Source organism: Lissotriton vulgaris, chromosome 3_2, assembly GCF_964263255.1.
Source record: "Lissotriton vulgaris chromosome 3_2, aLisVul1.2, whole genome shotgun sequence".
Taxonomy (NCBI): Eukaryota; Metazoa; Chordata; class Amphibia; order Caudata; family Salamandridae; genus Lissotriton; species Lissotriton vulgaris.
Genome location: NC_141690.1, coordinates 204,669,944 through 204,682,040, shown reverse-complemented (window position 1 = coordinate 204,682,040; position 12,097 = coordinate 204,669,944). Strand labels below are relative to the sequence as shown.

General features: G+C 49.3%; 1 protein-coding gene across 4 annotated transcripts in view; it reads left to right on the top strand.

The window, feature by feature from the left end:
- The window catches only part of TACC3 (transforming acidic coiled-coil containing protein 3), a 534,052-nt gene that overhangs the window by 394,600 nt on the left and 127,355 nt on the right, over nt 1-12,097 (top strand). The window lies entirely within an intron of this gene.

The window sequence follows — 12,097 nt, the reverse complement described above, 5'->3', positions numbered from 1 at the left end:
CAGGGTGAGCGAACTACAAGCGCGAACGCTACAAGAACCCTACATCCAAATACACAATGATAGGGTGGTGAGAACGGACCCACACTTTATGCCAAAGGTGGTGTCAGGGTTCCACATCAACCAGACAATACAAATTCCAAGTTTCTTCCAGAAACCAGCAACAAGTGCAGAAAGGGCACTGCACACACTGGACGCCAGAAGGGCAGTCATGCACTACATAGAAAGAACTAAGGAACACAGGAAAACAAAACAGTTCTTTGTGTCCTTCGCAAACAGTTTCATGGGAAAACCAGTAACTAAGGGAACCATTGCACGATGGATCGCGCAAACGATACAATTCTGCCACAAGCAGGCAGGGCAGGAACTAGCAGAGGGGCCACAAGCCCATTCCACTAGGAAAAAGGGAGCTACTATAGCCTTCTGGCTAACACACCCATTCAAGACATATGTCTGACGGCAACATGGGCTTCAGTGCACACCTTCACAATGCACTACTGTGTGGATATACAAATGAACAAGGAAGCACAAGTAGGACAGAAAGTGCTTCAACATATATTCAACAGCCAACACTCCTCTTCCACCCAGCCGCCACAAAAGTAACAAACCGCTACAAAGTCTATGCAGAGCATAGTGAATCCAGATAGAATCACGCTTCAAAACGAATAGTTTCTTACCTGTCTGTGTAGTTTTGCAGCTTGAAGATCTTTCTGGATTCACTAGCGAACCCACCTACATCCGCCAGAAAGATGAGGCTGGAGAGAAAGGTGGTAAAAACAAGGACAATGCTAAAACAGACTACTTAAAAATCAAAGCGGGTAAATAACTTACTTGAACATTGCCATGGATTCGGAAACAGAACCTAAACGAGAAAAAAAAAATCCGAAGATGGCGCCCAAGGGTGGGAGCTTCCGCAGGAAGCGTGCCAACGTCACAGGAAGGACACCAAAAGGTGGGACGTCGACGCCCACCTGGGCTACAAAAAACAACAACAAAAAACAAAGAAAAGACTAGATTCCGGACGACCCAACCACTAGACCGCTGAATAATGCACAGCATAGTTAATCCAGAAAGATCTTCAAGCTGCAACACTACACCAACAGGTAAGCAACTATTCGTTTCTGTTTAGCAGCAAGAAAGACGGTCACCAAACCAATCCAGAGGACCAGGAAATGTAACCAAATTGTAATCCAAAAGGAGAAACAAAATGCTCTTTTCAGTCAAAGATAGAAAACATGCACTTTCAGCCTGAAAGGAAGCGGTTGTGGTGGTGGATTTGATGCGTTGAAAGTGAAGTCATGAAAGATGTTAAAATATCAGTCTCAGAGGCAGTCTTCTATATCTCTGGAAGCTTCGCAGGTGTTGTAGAACTGAGAGATGACTCGATCTCTTGTACATAGACACTGTTCTGCTCGGGTTTCAGAATTGAAATCTGTGTTTCTGTACAATTGTTGTAGTTGTAACAAGTAGAAGAACTACTTTGTTGTTCATTGGAGACAGGAGACTTCAGTTATCAAAGCTTCCATCTGAACTTCCTGTATTGCTGCGAGACGAGGCAGGTAGCTACACAGGATACCACGTGGCTTACTGTTGGGAATCAGCCACATAGTTGTTTGATCAGATCAATGGAGGCAATTAGGATAGCTCACTTTTTTTTGTCCACAATTTTCCCCTGACCAGATACCTAACCTTCGAGATCTTGCCAGGCCACGCCCAGGACTACCTTCACTTATCCAGTGGTGGTGCGTTTTACTTGGATGTCTTTTGTTCCAGAATTCATTCAGTTCCTGTAAAATAGGCAAACATTCCCTGATGTCAAATGGTGTTTCTGCCGCCACTGTGCCAGGATTGTCGTGGTCTGGGACTCGCATCTTTAACTCCAGCAGAATTTCATAGGGAGTCTGATCACCCAGGGATTTTCTCAGCATGGAGTTGTGCCCTCTGGACCCCATATAGGTGGTGGTCCCAACTGTGGCCTGAGGCTAGCACCCTTGCTGTTGAAGACTGTTTTAAGTCAGTTTTTCCTCTACACAGCTCCACATCGTTCTGGATGGTATGGAGATTAAAAAAAGCATGGTGACACCCAGAAATTCCTAGGCCCCTTTGTAGGCAATTGAGCTAAACTTCAGACCCTGTATGAATGTAATGTGCCTACTGCGTATGTCCCGATAAAGGCTCACAGATTCTTTGGCATTTTGGCCATCAGCTGACTGCTGTGGCCATACCCCCAGGAATCAAAGCCACATCTGGTGACAGAGTGCCGCAATGGTCCCTTGTTTGAAATCAGTAGAGGTGTCTGAGGTGGACATGCTACAGTAGAACCTTTCATCTGCTGGCAGATGTCACATTTAAGGACAAAGTCCTTAGTCCGTTTGTAAAGACCTGGCCACCAATAGTGTTGCTGCAGTATTGATATTGTAGCAGCCACCGCAGCATGTGCAGAAACCAGACCCTTTTATGCAGCTAGTATCAACCCCAGTATGTGATCAGTGTTTGGTATTACTCTATCCCCCACTCAAGGAATGTGAACATAATGGTATGATTTGTGCATCTAACTTGTAGGGGTTCTGGGGTGGAAAGCCTTTAGGCAGCTGGATGCCATTGCAACATAAATGCAGGACTTAATGTGTGTATTACATGGGTCCATAGCAAGCAATCTTTCAGCTTTGCCAGTTTTCCCCAAAGCAACTTGTGCTTTATTGTGCAGCCCTTTGAATCTCTGAATCCATTTTGACTTGGGTAGTGTAGGTATCCATTATAGGACTGGACACAGTGGTACGAATAACAGTCTAAGTGTGGGTAATAACTGCTAAAACGCCAGAATCACTATACTTCCTAATTGTTCCCTTGCCACCACTGGAATACCGCTCTCGCTTACTTTCCTAATCAGACATCCATCTTTTTCTACTCCAGTTACGGTTCTCTCCTCACTTTCTTGTGCACACTTGCTTGTTATGCTTCTATTTGGTACCAGTTCTTGGGCCCCTTAGAATCTACACTTTTAAATGAAGTTCTTAACATTTTATATAGTCACCACTCCTGACATTCCAATACTGTGCACTCATGGTGTGTTATACTTGGTTCACTAAATTACATTGACTGATACTGTCTGTGAGAAAGTGGCTCTATATACTGGACCAGAGTAAGGTACAGTGTGTATAGAGTCCACAAACCCCAGAGGTATAACAGAGGTTAAAGCCAGGTGTGACCTTACTTAAAGTGGTAGCTTGGTCGAGCAGTAAGGCAGTACCAGAGGACATAACACACAAGAATTTTCACAGAGAAACAGGCAATGGTTTCCTATGCCAGAAATTTAGATTGCTAGCAAACACAGTTGTGATTAATTTTGCAGTTCAGTACTGGTCTACTAGGTACAGTACTGGCTTCTCTCCTGATCCCAGGTGAGTAATTCAAAATTCGTTATTCGGCTGATTTTAGATGAATATTTTAAAGTTTCAAAACTTAACACTTAGAAGAAATTTCGAGTCAAACCAGTCAATGTTATCCAAGGGCAGGAAAGTGAGTCATCGGTTTTCAGGTGAGTACTCGACTGGTGAATTTGTGGTTCCGGGCATAGACTCAGGAGTCCTCCAGGGTCAGGTAGGTACCTTTGGTGCACCCTCAGCAGCACTGGGGCAGCCGGGTGCAGAGGTAGTTAGGCCCAATGTTATCTAATGAGAGGCAGGGGGCCTTCGGTTGGTTGCTTCTGGCTAGGAGCCACGCAATTGTGGGAGCTGGGCTCCTGGTCACTTGCTCAGGGCAAATGGGGAAGTAGGATAGGACAAAGGTTGCACTCCCAGGGGCACTCTGGCAGCAGGGGGCAGAGTGCTTTTGAGCCGTCGGGCACTCAATGTTATTCAATGAGGATCTTGAAAAGGGAACAAAGGCTGCAGGCTCGGGGACGGAGGATCTTCAGGAGCGACCAACACTTCGAGGGGTAAGTTGAGATCTTGGATGATAGGTAGGCACCCAGGAGTTGGGCAAAGGGGGACGTGGGGCCCGGGGGCAGGGGTGTCTTTTGAGGTCGGGAAATCTTACCCCCTGCTGGTCGTGTCGGAGGTGTCCTTTGTCCTGAGCTGCAGGCGTCGTCTGGGTCGTTGAGGAGGGTCCTTGGGCACTGGATTCCAGGTCAGAATCGCCGGGGGGACGTCCTCAGCATCTTGATTCACTCCGGCACATGCCAGGCTTGACGGTGTAGGAGAGTAGGGTCTGCAATCCTATGATCACCCAGATTTTTTGCTTTTGTTTCACTGGTTTACGACTTTCTCTGGCTGTGGGCCTGCCAATCAGACCCACAGCCTGGCTGTTCTCTTTCTAAATTACAACATGTACCCTAGGTGCATTTACCAATTGGTACTGGGCCACCTTATCAGACCCTGTAACTCAGGGCATAGGTGTACCCAGGGCCGCCAGGGGCTGCAGCATGTATTATGCCACCCCTGGCTGGCCTCCTAAATTTGACACAACTGGCTGCATGACAGCTGGGGCGAAGTCGTGTAATCACCCTTTGCTTTAGATATAGTAGCTCTATATCTAACCATACAATGGACACCCGAGTCCCTATCAGTCACTCCTATGGCAGGCCTTGACAATCCTGAAGGCAGAGTGCATGGGCTCGCGTGGACTGTGTTCTGGCCCGAGCCGAGCCGGTTGCAGCTTGCGGAGAAAAGACCCAATGGCTGTTCCATGATCACGCGTGCCACATCGGTAACTTCGGTGTCGCGTTATCAAGACATGTCGAGTAAGGTGTCATACGAATCGGGATGCTGCCCTCTCACCAACCCTGGCGACGAGGTTAGCATTCCGCCCTTCTAGAGGGACACGACATGTACGTAACTGTGAACCCCGGTTAAAGTTAACGAAAGCCTCAGCTCCACAAAATGGACGCTGCCACCACAGACACGAGTCTGACCTCCTGCTGCTGGGAGTCCTTCCAGCGAGGAGCGCTTGGACAAAGGGTTTCCTGTCGAGGGCGGTGTTCGCACCGTCCCAGACAGGGTTTGTGTATTCTGGGTAGGTAGGGCTTTTGCGAGAAGGTGACTGCGGAGTGGCACCCCGGTGCTCACTACGCATCTGCCGGTTAGAACCAGTTCCAGGGGCGACAGCCCTGGCCTGGGGAAAGTCCGGCAGGGGAGAGGAGTGTAACTACCCCCCTTCCTGGTCCCACCCTTAGGGCAGGACCTAGTCATGTACCCACCCCTTTCTTTAGGATAAAGGCCGGAGCGGGGACCCTTCCAAATTAGATCATCTTTGAATCAAGAATACTTTCTACGAAAGGACTTCAAGACTCTTCTCAAGATTTCTCCCTTGTGGCTAAGGAGTAGTCACCCTGCATCAGCAGGCACCATCTAAGAACTCTGCGGTTTGCTGTAAGTCCTTCCTCAAGGAATCCGACGGCCCAGCTCGACGAGAACCGACTTCCCTGGCACCTCTGACCTCTACCCACGTCATCAGCTCAGCTGTGATCTGTGGGTGCGACGAGACCTCGAGGGACCGGCCATCATCAGAACCTGCACGCTCTTAAAAACCAGCACGACCATCGAGGTAACTCTCTGGTGAGTGCTCTGGGGTCCGAGAAGCCCCGACCCTGAGCCGCTCCAGCACCGAAGTGCAGTCTCCCAGCATCTCCACGATCTGCGTGGGGCCCTTCTGCTCGCTGCTCAGCACGTTGTCTGGTCACTAGCCGCTGGCTTGTGTCCTTCTGTGACGACACCCGAGAATCATCACTGCCGGTCTGGTTGCTCCAGACTGGCCCTTGCTTCCATCTTTTCGAGAAGCACCCCGGACCCTCCTGGTCCACTCAAGACGCCGACAGCGACATCCGTCGTGGGACAGCTCGCACCTCCACCGTGGTCGCCGACAACGCCTCCTGGTCCGTGAGACTGCAGAGCCTAGCGTCGCCCACTCACCTGGTCGAGGTGACGGCCAACCGGTGCCTTCCTGGTACCCTCTGACTACTGGCTAGTAGTACGAACTTGGTCCCCTCTGCTTTCAGGTTTCATCAATCTCCGATCCAGGCTTGGATCTCTACGAACTATTCAGCACTGGTCGCCGGCCAGCAACTCCTTTTCTTCCGGCTCCTGGCTCGTCAGCGAAGACCCCGACGCCTGTAAGACTTGTGCAGCCGCAGCCCTCGTGGCTAGGTAACTCGGCATTTCAGTGCCTGCATAGCCTCCTTACTCTAGGGTCCCGAGTCCCTCGCTTCCGACTTGCCTTAACCTTTCCGTGTCCTCGGACACTTGTTTTAAACTGTGCACTTGAAGTATTTGCTAAAGAGATTTGGTTTGTGCTTAGTACCCTGTCCTCATAAAGAGTACAGGGCTGTTGTGATTCTTAATAAATATATTGTTTATTTTCATAACACTTGTGTGGTGTCCTTTCACTGGGTGTTCAAGCGGTACATGTGTGGTAAACAGCTGGCTTAACGCGCCCTCTCGAGTCTTTAGCCTTAGACTGCTCGTATCCACGCTACTAGGATAGCTGGTCTATAGGTTGACTTACAACCAAGCACCATAAGGGTCGTTGGAACGATACATAGCGGTCGCTAGAATAGCGAACGTTGCATATCGGGCCAACTTCTCACAGACGGGTGCAGGGTTTGTGGTTCTGGGCTGATGCCAGGGCTTGTTACTTCCTTTGAGCAGTACCACTGCTCGTGGGAGACCCAGGTAGTCCAAGTTACAAGGCAGTCGGGTCCTCCAGGGTTTTTGAGGTTGCTGACCACTGGAGATGCCAGAGTTCAACAGGAGCAGGTTCGAGGGTTGACAGGCCAGTAGGGCTGGGGCCAAATTAGTTGGTGTCTTCCTCTTTTTAGCAGCTGCACGGCAGGTCCTCGTGTTCCTTGATTCGGAATCTGGATCTGGTGAAGGAAGGTTCAGGGAGCCCCTAAATACCAAATTTAGTGGCGTTACAGGTAGGGCACGGGCAGAGACCAATATGTCCCTTTCCTGGGGTGGGTACACCACCTAGCCTGCTCTCCTGTGGGAGGGGGGCAGGAGCCTAACTGTGATTGGGCAGGGCTCCCTATCTTCAAGATGGCCGGAGCCTGGGGTCGTGCTTCACCTAGTCTCCCCCACCTTAGGGGTGGGGTTTGGCATAGGCTGGCACCCCCGCCCCCCTTCCCCTTCCTGACGTAGTTTTTCCCGCCAGTCTTCTTGCCAGAGTGGTCGGTCAGAACTTGTGGGGGCCAGTTGCTGGGTACAGCAAATGGTCTGGAAAAGCTCAGAGGTGGCATGCCTTTGAAGCTTCCCCCTGCCCATCCTGGGAGAGGAGACCTAGCACCTCGCCCAGGATGTGCATTGTTGCAGGCCCAAGAGAGCGGGGGGAGCTCTCCACCCAGGGGTCCAGCAACAAGTGCTGTGTGGCAGCCATTGCAGCCTCTCAGCCCAGACATGGATTGTAGGTTAGGTTTTCAGGGGGCATCTCTAAGATGCACTCTGGTGCATTTTACATTAAATCCCATACTGGCATCAGTGTGGGTTTAATGTGCTGAGAAGTTTGGTACCAAACTTGTCAGTCTTCAGTGTAGCCATTATGGTTCTGTGGAGTTCGTAATGACAACCTCCCAGTACCATATACTCTTAATGGCATCATTGCACTTACAGTGCCCAGGAATGGCCCTGGATACTGTAGGGGCACAGGGCTCATGCACCTGTGCCCTCACCTCTGGCATAGGGCACCCAGCTAGAGGGTTGACTTAAGTATGCCAGGGCAGTGGGTTCTGTGGGCATGGCACACAGGGATGTGGGCCAGGTCGACTCTGTTTAGTTCTGTACTTCAACACTCAGCCTGCAAAGGCAGTATGTGGGTGTCAGGGTGGCACAATAAGTGCTGCAGTCCTCAGGGGTCTTCTCTGGTCATCATGCCCTGGGTACCTAGGGTACCGTTTACTAGGGGCTGATAGGGGGCTAGAGAGGCCAATTGGGTTTTAGTTTCAACACCGTTTCAGGGAAGGAACACAGGCCCTGGGTACCTGGTTGGCAGGAACCCAGGGCACACTCAGTCAAAGCACATCAGCAGTTCAGAAAAAAGTGGGGGCATACCAAGGCAAAAAAAGATGGCACTTTCTCACACTGTCAAACAATCTCTTGCAGCCTTGAGAAAGCTCTGCCGAAACATGTGTCTGCTGCTGCAGTACTTGCAATGTTATCCAAATAACAATCTGGATAAATAAGGATGTAACCGACATGTTTGTTTAAGATGAAAACATATAAAAAGAAGAAAATTTCTTCTAAAATGGATTGAACCAAATGGGATTCTTTGTTGACTAGCATAGCACATTTCAATGGAGGAGTAAGTGCTGTAAATTGTAAAATGTAAATTGATACTTGTATAGCGCACTACTCACCCGCAAGGGTCTCAAGGCGCTTGTACGAATACCGCTGTGGAACCCATCCTGGCTTCCCTGTGAGGCGACCACTCCTGGGCAAACCCAAGGTGGAGGCCAGGCATCCTTAGCGTTGTGGGGGCCGTTGTGGAGATTAAGCAAGCTAATGCCCAGACTTGCAGAGTGGGACTCCATGATTGGAATAGGCACCGAGGCAAGAATTATCAGGCCCGTGGAATTTTGAGCCCAAGACCCGCCGAGGCGGGGAATTGAACCCTGGTCCCGGGCTAGACCTCTGCATCAGGGTCTGCCGCTCTAATCATTGAGCCACACTTCACAACTCATCAGGGAACTGTGTTGAAGTGCCATTGACAGGGAGGCCTTTGTTGTGTTTTGGTCCCTAAAGGAGCTGAGACCCTACCTGTTTGGGACTCCATTCCTAATCCAAACTGACCTCAGACCTCTCAAATGGCTAATGCAAATAAAAGGTGAAAATCCCAAATTTTTGTGGTCCATCTCTGTACAGGGAATGGACTTTACATTGGAACCCATACCCGGGACTGATTATGCCAATGCAGATGGACTTTCCATGTTCTACTTGGACAAAGAAGACTCTTGGGAACGGTTAGCCTTATTCTCTTTTGTTTGGAGAGGGTAATGTGAAGGAAAGCGTCCCTTTTTGCTCTGTTACCAGATACATGATGCCAACTTGACTGACTGTGCCCTTGATACCTGCCAATCAGGTTCCCAGGGCCTGAGTTCTTTCCCAAAACTGTACTTTTGTCTTTACAATTAGCACCCCTTTAGGCCACATTTAAGTCCCATGTGGCCAGAGAGGGCCTCTGAGGGCTGCAGCATGTAGTATGCCACCCTCAAAGACCTCTCACATGAATACCCACACACTGCTGTTGCACCCTGAACGTTTTGGTTCAGACTAAACTGAAGTCAACATGGCACCCATCCTTGGGTGCCATGTCCACTAACACTCCCTGTGGCATGGGTGTGTCACCCCTCTAGCAGACCATACAGCCCTTAAGGCAGGTTGCACCATACCACTGGTGAGGGCATATCTGTGTCAGTAATAATCCCTTCCATGTCTGCCATTCAGAGGCATTGTAAGGGCAGTGAAGCCATTTCAAGTATAAGGGCTGGGAGTTTGTCTACAGCACCAGAATGGCTCCACTGAAAACTGAGAAGTTTGGTAGCAAACTTCTCAGCACATTAAACCCACACTGATGCCAGTGTGGGTTTTAATGTAAAATGCACTCAGAAGACATCTTAGAGATTCTTCCTGAAAAATGACCATCTCTTATGTGGTTCCTGAGTGGCTACCAGCCATGTGCCAACACCAGACAGATTTCTGCACCTCTGGGTAGCGAGCCTCCACTCTCTGGGTCCTGAAATAAAGCACATCATGCATGGGTGTGTCGTGCCTCACCCTCCACATCCACCGCCACCCTCTCCCGAATGGGCAGGGGACTTAAAGGGAAAGTCCTGCCACCTTTGTTGGCAACCCCCAGCCTTTTCCTGCTATCAGCAACTGACCCCTGCCAGTTCTGACCCCCACTTTGGGTAGGTGAATCAGTGGGAAAACTTAGCCAAGAGGGAGGTGCACCCACCTTTGCCAACCCCTCCCCTCATGTGGGGGATGCTAAGAGAAGCACACATCTCAGTTCCCTCCATCTTGAAAATGAGGGGATTCACCCAATCAGGAAGAAGCCTATTCTCCCTCCCACTGGAGGGTGGCATAATGGGGGGTGTAGACACCCCAGGGAAGGGACCTATTGGTCCTTATCTGCACACTCCTGTAACACCGCTAAATTTATTTAGGGACACCCCTGAACCTTGCATCTTCAGATACAGCAACCTAAGGAGGACCGAAGAGCTGTGCAGCAGTGGAGAAGACGACAAATATGGACCCATCCTTACCGATCTGTCTACTACTCCAGTGACCTTGCTTCCAGAAACTGGTGTAACCTGCAACCTCCAGGACCCCAGACGACCTGTGTTGTCTTCGACAAAGACTCCGGTCTCCTGTGGACACCGGATTTGTGCAGGAAAGAAATCAACTCCAGTCTCCTCCTCCCGGCAGATCCGCAACACTGCACCACTCTGCACTTGACTCCCATAGCCCGAGTTCGATTGAACTACTTACCAGAGACGTCTCCCATGCAATCCTGACCGTGTCTTTATTTTGCTGACCTCTCCAAGACTCCTAGATGCCTGAAGCCTCTGTTTAAAGGGTCCCCGTTACCGGACCAAGCTAAGGAAACCTCACACCAAAAGGCACCCCTGCATCCGCCGGCCCCTGACTTTGGGGAGCCGTGCCGATTTGTCCCCCAGCTATCAAACTTACCTTTCCGGCCATTGGTCGCTCTCGCCCAGCCTCTCAGTCCAAGCCTGCAGTATTTATTCTCAACCAACGTCCTCCATTGGTTTGAATTAGGAACCAGACGCCTGCTTTACAGTCTGCTTCACGAGTGCCGCTGGAGATTTGCTTTTGGTGCCTATTGTGGCCCCTGTTCCTACCTTTGATCCCTAGTCCCTGACTTAGAAATCGCAGTGTTACTGGTGCTCTTCCAAGTACCCCTTGTTTTCATAGCACTGAATTAGGCCCCAAAATCTCCTTTGACCTCTGCACCCTGCTGCGCCTGTGCCATGCTCCTGAGGGTGCACTCTTTACCTAGCTGACCCCTGCCCTGTGTAAGTGCTACCATCTCAAGACAGAACTGCAAAGCAGAGTACTTTCCTGTAAGCCTCTAAACTTGTTTTTCTCCATAGGAATACATTCAACTGTATCATAACATTGCATATCTATATCATTGCAAGGTCTAACACTGTATTTGATGGACATGAACAGAGAGCTTTCCTAAAACTGGAAATATTTTTTGCATTCACAGAATCATACTGCATTCCTGTAAAGTATTGCCAATGACAAACTGTGTAACTTACCTGCACTAAGTGATTCTTGGTTCTAGTAATAAAAATAACAAAGCAACAACTTTTTATACAAACAATTGGTCTGGATTCAGTCTTTGAGTGTGACATTTCTTGCCTGAGTGTGTACAACAAATTCTTTAACACTACCCTCTGATAAGCCTAACTGCTCAGCCCAACTACCACTACCTTGAGAGTAAGGTATTCTCTACTTTAACGTCTGCTATACCTCTGGGGATCCTCTGGACTCTGTGCACAGTATACATTACTTTGGTAAAGTATATGCAGAGCGGACTTCCTGCGGCCACTATAAGTACCCCTAATTCTAGGCTGGTAGCAAGCAGTTCTGGCAACCTCTGAACAGGACAACCCTGTTCCTGCAGGGATCATGGTAACCAATCTGGAACTCTTTCGCTCAGTCACTCGTGGTCTTTTCTCTGGGGGAAATATACAAGGAATACACTGTGGGACGTTTTCAATGATTGACACCATGTGATTCTTATATAAAATATTTGTGCTGCAATTATCAATAGACAGAAGCAAATGAAAGTTATTAAAAGTATCAGGACAGTGAACAGCATAAAAGGTTCCACCATTGTGCAGAAACAATATATATATGCAAGCATATAAACAATCGAGAAATCTTTCGTACTCCTACTATGCGTCCCCTAACCTAAGTGTCTAGCGTGTGTGTTCTGCTAAGAATCTCCATACTTGATGATCTAACCTCTTAACTGAAAGTAAAGATTGTAGCTCCCCGTTGCTGTTACATGCTGGATACCCTGTGCCAGAGATATCAGCAAGCTGCTGGGCCGAAGCTTCAGCCTGTAGACACCT